Source organism: Branchiostoma belcheri, unplaced genomic scaffold (genome assembly GCF_001625305.1).
Source record: "Branchiostoma belcheri isolate BF01 breed outbred unplaced genomic scaffold, Haploidv18h27 scaffold21, whole genome shotgun sequence".
Classification (NCBI taxonomy): Eukaryota; Metazoa; Chordata; class Leptocardii; order Amphioxiformes; family Branchiostomatidae; genus Branchiostoma; species Branchiostoma belcheri.
Window position 1 is genome coordinate 736,947 of NW_017803602.1, and position 6,000 is coordinate 742,946.

The following is a 6,000-nucleotide window of genomic DNA, read 5'->3' on the forward strand; positions in this document are numbered from 1 at the left end:
ACAGTAACGTGTCAGACCGAATTAAGTTATTTGTTTACGTGTCGGGCTGTCAAAGTTATTTGCGATCTTTATCGCACATCGAGCACGTTCTGTAAATGTCACAACTTAGGTGTATAAACATTTTCCTGTCTCTACGCCAAATTCTCCTGAGATATGGTCACACAAAATGAAGACAAGCCGATAACACCCCCTTGTTTACGGTGTCAATTATACCCAGTCACCCAGTCACAAAGTGCTGTTAGCAGGATTAGCCGACTAGTCTTCGAGCTCTGAATGACAGAAAACGCCCGAGGCCCCGTCCAATGTGAAAGAGTATGTGTGCGGGTGAAAAAGGCGCTTGACTTCTGGTTGTCAATAAAATACGGCCGAAGCGCGTCGACTGTATGCCGCCTTTTTTGGGGGTGTGTGGATGACTTTGCGCTGGCAGAAAGACGATCACGGGTATCAATAACTAAGTGCAACGCATCAGTTGTCATGGCAACCTTTTAGTCACCTGGGCACCACAGAGAAAGAAATACACCAAGTTTTCTGTTAGAAGTACGTGGCGGACGTACTTCTAACAGAAAACTTCTAACTTTGAGTCAGAAATTAGGCACAAAGAAATGATTTGGCACAATTAAGAAAATGATTTGGCGGTGGCAGTGGTAGTACATGACTGGACGCACGTATTCAATGCTTAGTGAACCATCAAAATGCTTACCCTTTCTCAACAGATCTAGATAGCTTTGTCATGGCAAAGGTATTTGCGTGACGACCAACTTGGAGCGATAAGTGCCAGGTGGTTAGTGTCAGGTGTCTCACTTGGATCAGGTCCTGACTTGTCTTTCTTTGTCAACGTCTTTCGCACAAGGAAGTTGATTATGCGAGGGCATTCAAGCTGGTACGTTACGGCGAAGGGCGGTTATACCGGCTATACCGATACAGATACATTAAGTTTTCTTCGTCCCCGAGCAGTCAAGTTTTCACATACTACAAGTGTATATTCGCACTGCTTCTCATTGTTCGCTTGCAAAAATTAAGCATTTGAAGTCTGTTCTCGCTCTGAATAACACTTTTGTAGAGGTATCTATTGTGAAAGGAGTTACTAGAGGGTTCTTTCAGCGTGACAAGTTTTTTAAGTGACAAGTTTTTTTTCAGCAGTGACAAGTTCTTTAAAGCTTGTCACTGCTGAAAGAATCCTCTAGTAACTGTATCTATACGTGACAAATGAATCTCTTCAACTATTATGAAAGGAATTTTGAAGGAAAGCGGGTAGTTAATTTAGTGTGATAACATTTTTCGCCAGGACATTTCTCCTAAGTGTGAACTATCATATGGTTAGATGGACATATACAACTTGATTAGACCGGTTCCAAGAAAAGCAAGAAACGTGACTTATGTATTAGCCTTATGGATTCGATGTCAGTCGGAGTATAAACAGAAGAGTAATGCATGTCCGAAAATGACCGGAGGAGACTTTTTATGTCGCCACAAACACAAAGGGCGAATACAGGACAGGGCACTAAGTAAGTTGGGTAAAGTGCCTTTTTCAAGGGCACAGGATCGGTGGCATGTCGGGACTCGAACCCGGGACCTCTTGCATTGGTTCAGAATCGAGCACTCTGCAGTTACACCACACTACCCCACAAAGAGAGGAGACGTTGTGATGGCCCGGTACGCCTGTAAAGGAGGCTAGCTAAAACCGCTAACCGACCAAAGATTTGACAGTTCGCTTAACGAATTTTATAGATATGGAAATAACGAATTCAAACGTTTTGTGAAATAGTCAAATGTTCGACCAGATCAAAATACAACATGTGGTGGAACTTTACTCACAGATAATTTATGCATGAATGCGCAAGAGACTGAATGTTACGGCCTGCCTGGGGAATGGACTTCTGTCTTTGCCTCAACTTAGCCAGGAACGCCAAAAAACTAACGGTTTTGGCATAGACCTGGGCTACTTGATATTCGGCGTAACCAAATTGGTGTATAACGCTGAAGGGTGGTTATAACGACTGATACAATACAGGTATCACACAAACCTGGTGTATATGTCTGCAAAATCCATGATGACAGTAACTGACTATGATATGATCATATACCGATCATGGAGCGCCTTTTATATAGTTGACATCATTTTGGCACGATCATATTCGTCGTAGATCGTGCGATTTTATTGTCGTAAGATCAATTTTCAAGCAGGCTGTGGTAGAACCGTGACCACCGACAAAGATCTAAGACTGACTTTCAGGTAAGAATACAGCTGGATTGTGAAGAACGCATGCAAGACTGACCCAGGACTGTCCTCAGTTTATATGATCGTACGATGATCGTACGGCAAATATGACTGGACCCTTAAATGAGGGTCTGCATGGGGGGGGGGTAGTGATTACGATTACGAATGACGTTAAAGTTTCAGAGCTGACTACGACTTAACAATTTGCGGCTAATATCCTAATACGAATTACGTTGATTTTTGCGGAGGTCGCCTACGAATTACGAAGTCTAAAAAGGCCTGATTACGCCTTACGAAAAAGGGCACCTTAAGGCCCTCTTAAATGTAGTGTGGCACGAAACTCGGTGGTCTAATGATTTGCGACGCTCAGCAACTGATATCTAATCTTATCTTCTTGGTAGAGGCTACCTAGTTTCCAGTCTCACTTAGACTAGATTTGATTCAACTCCACTGCATTCAAGTCGACTAAATATATTATGAAGTAGGCTAGCAGGTGGAAATCATTATGATCAATTATAGTCATCAATTATGCCCACAGTATAACGTATAAGTAAAATCAACCTGTGAAGTTGCAATCCAGAAGCCCGATTCTTTCTAAATTTCATTCCTTGGTTTCAAACAAGTGTTGGAAAGCGTTAGAACGCAGCGTAAAATCCGTACAACGTGATATAACATCTACAGATACACAATACAGAGTAGACCTCGTCAATTCCTACAATAGAACAAGACAACAACAGAGAAAAATAGATACCCAGTACAGTAGTTCAGCAGTGCTGTTCCAATCTCTCAAACGTTGCAGTGAAGAGATGTAATTTCGTCTCCTAACTTTTAAACCCTGTCTTACCAAAAAGAAACCCGAAGCTGAATGCTCATGAGTTTCACTGGCTGCGTCGCTCACGTAACTCAAGTTTGTAGTTTAAACTCGGACACACCTGATGAAGTTAACACAAAGAACTACAAGTTTACCCGCATGCGCACACGAAAGGAATTCCACACAGTTTCTGTTCAATATTTGTACATGGCGGCAGCTGCAAACAAAATTGGAGTTCCGAAACCTCCACCTTCTCTTCTTTTGTCATAATCATAGCAGGTGAAGCATGATCATGATGTCTTTTCAAATAGTCGTGCAGTGTTGATTCCGTACGGCTTTTAGTCATTCGGTACGGCTTTTAGTCAAGCTCACCGGTTCACGCCTTTTCTTCTCGATAAGTGTGTTGATGCAAGATACATGTAGAAACAAGATGACTTTATTTGGAGTCGCGCAGTGCTTCCACTGAATTAAAACCAAATTTACAATCAAAACAGAAATGGATCATACTGGTTACTTAGTGAAATAATAGTCTGAACAATCATCGTTATAACTTAAACTGACGTAAAATAACATTTACATTGGCTGGACCATGGACTTCATCGGCACAAACATTATGGCTTAAACTGACGTGAAATAACATTTACACTGGTAGGACAGACAGAAGTTAACATGGAGATTCAGAACACATTCACTGTGGATCCATTCACAGCTTCTCGAGCTATGCTGTCCACAAACAAAAACATACTGACCAGTAAACGACAAAACATAACCTTCTTCGCACAGGTAACAATGAAAGAATAGTCAGTCCGTCTTCTGTCGAGTGTCTAATGATATAAAATCATGTGTATCGCAGCACTACTAAAATTATAACTTGCCGGCTGACACTGCCCTCAGCAACAACTTAGAGGGCTTTAAGTCCAAATTGTAAACCCCTGAAACCCCCACTTCCTCAGTACACATTACCCCCCCCCCCCCCCCCTTTCGCAGTATACCCGACACAACAGTTACCCGACACAGCGACATAATCTTCGGCAAGTCGAAGGCGGTCGTCTATGGAAAGAAGGAGGTACAGAAAGACCAAAGAAACGAGAAATTCTGGAATTCAAAGAAAGCTGGCCGGTGACCAGAGGATGTGAATAGCTAGTTGGGTGGCGTGAGTGTCAAACAATATTGATCACCTTGGTAACATGAATTAGGATGATGCTAATAAGACCGGACCTAGATGCACAAATCTAATGTATTATGAACTCTACCTAACGAAAAATAGGCATTTTATAATAGTTTGTTGGCGGTTACGTGCAGTAAAGAATTGCGCCTTGATTCATTCAGCTAGTACTAGTATTTCCATCCTGACATCTGCTTGATTTTCATACATATGGCAATGTAATCCGACACCCAGTCAGTCTGGCTGACGCGTATGGTTTTTATTCACCCAACCATCGAACGAGCTAACGACTTCGAACGTGATCTCCGGCAAAAATATGGCATCATAGCGCCGGTGGAGGAGTTTGTGGCGGAGGCTGTACCGACGTTTGCAGACGGTAAATGTTTTCGCGCCAGAATGGTTTTCACGATTTGCTCCGTTGCGCGGAAGTTACTGTCGGTATTCGTTTAGCGTTAGTAACCACATGGGAATGTAGCAACGAAAGTGTGTCTTTTGACGGCCAAAGGCCCGTGATCGGTAACTGTTGCCTTCTGTATTTCGGTATTTTTTCATTGTATTAAAGCTGACATTCGAATTCCTCACCGTCGAATTCATTTCACAACTGTAAGTATACACGTATCACGCGATGCTATTCTACTGTGCTACTTAAACACCTGTCGTACTCTTTGTTCTAACCATCGTTTTAATTGAGGAGCCATGGTGCCGATTCGTTTTAAGTACGTGGAAGAAATGCATTAAAATTCGGAAATGTTGCACAATACATACCCTGAAGCACGCCCCGGTTTTGAGGATATTCCTGATTGCATGATCTAAAACTCCAGCTCACCATTTCCAGAAAAGTTCCCAGTTTAAGCCAGATCATGATGCGCGTTTAGAAAGGCTTGCCGCGTGATATCACAACAGTAATGCAGTACCGTGCTAACTCTGGCTTCGTAATACTCAGACGGAGAAGCAGTACTAGTACGTAACTGTTGCTCCGTTTGACAGTAACGAAGCTAGTACACTATTGTCTATGTTTTAGAGATGAAATCGCACATTTATAAGGCATGAATAGCAAAAAAGTAAATATTTCCTCGAAGCGATAGTGTGAAAAGATGATTTCCTCTAAACTGTTGATATCTGGTAGAATAGCAGATTCGGACAACTATATTTAATCTTAAAAGTACACAATCTTTAAAATCTCGTTTGCTCTGAACACACTGAAACCAATACGCAAAGTAGTGTAACATGTGAGATAAATACCTCAACTGAACAACGCAGCAACACACAGCAGTAGTACCGATCTGTACAGCTATGAAAAATAGCAGAAAAATTAGATAGTCCCCTACCTGCTGCCAAGCCACGCCGATGTACGGAGTGGTTCGAAAGAAATTGTCACCACTTAATTATGGGTTTCTACCCAAATCCTCCCGACACAGGAACGCGGAAACAACTGCGATTTCTTTCACTTTTGATTGGTTGAGGATATCGGCGCGCCACTCTTAGCTATCTGAATATTCATGATTCTTAAGCTTGGGTTTTAGGCATGCGCAAAGAGACTTGTGAAACACATACAGGTAATAGTCAGCAACATTTACCTAGGTAAACTAGTAAATGTTGCTGACGCTAGCACTGTCATTTCGCGGGGGTTTAGATGGCACTTGTTAGAACAAATGATTGAGAGGATTCCTTGTCAGAATGATCAAGGACATTATACACAGAAGGCCTTGTGTGTATAATGTCCTTGGAATGATGTACAAATATGAATTAGCATCTGGTTTGTCATAAACTAGTTTTAAGGGTCACTCAAGGAAGCTTTACAGCATG

General features: G+C 42.0%; 1 protein-coding gene across 2 annotated transcripts in view; it reads right to left on the reverse strand.

Annotated features, from left to right (window-relative positions):
* LOC109469670 overlaps positions 1-5,609 on the reverse strand; it is a 28,585-nt gene extending 22,976 nt beyond the window's left edge. Inside the window, exon 1 of one of the 2 annotated variants that reach the window (XM_019768208.1) lies at positions 5,523-5,609. The gene's annotated coding sequence lies outside the window, so the exon portion shown is untranslated. The other variant, XM_019768209.1, reaches the window with a different exon arrangement.
* Positions 5,610-6,000: the final 391 nt, after the last annotated feature.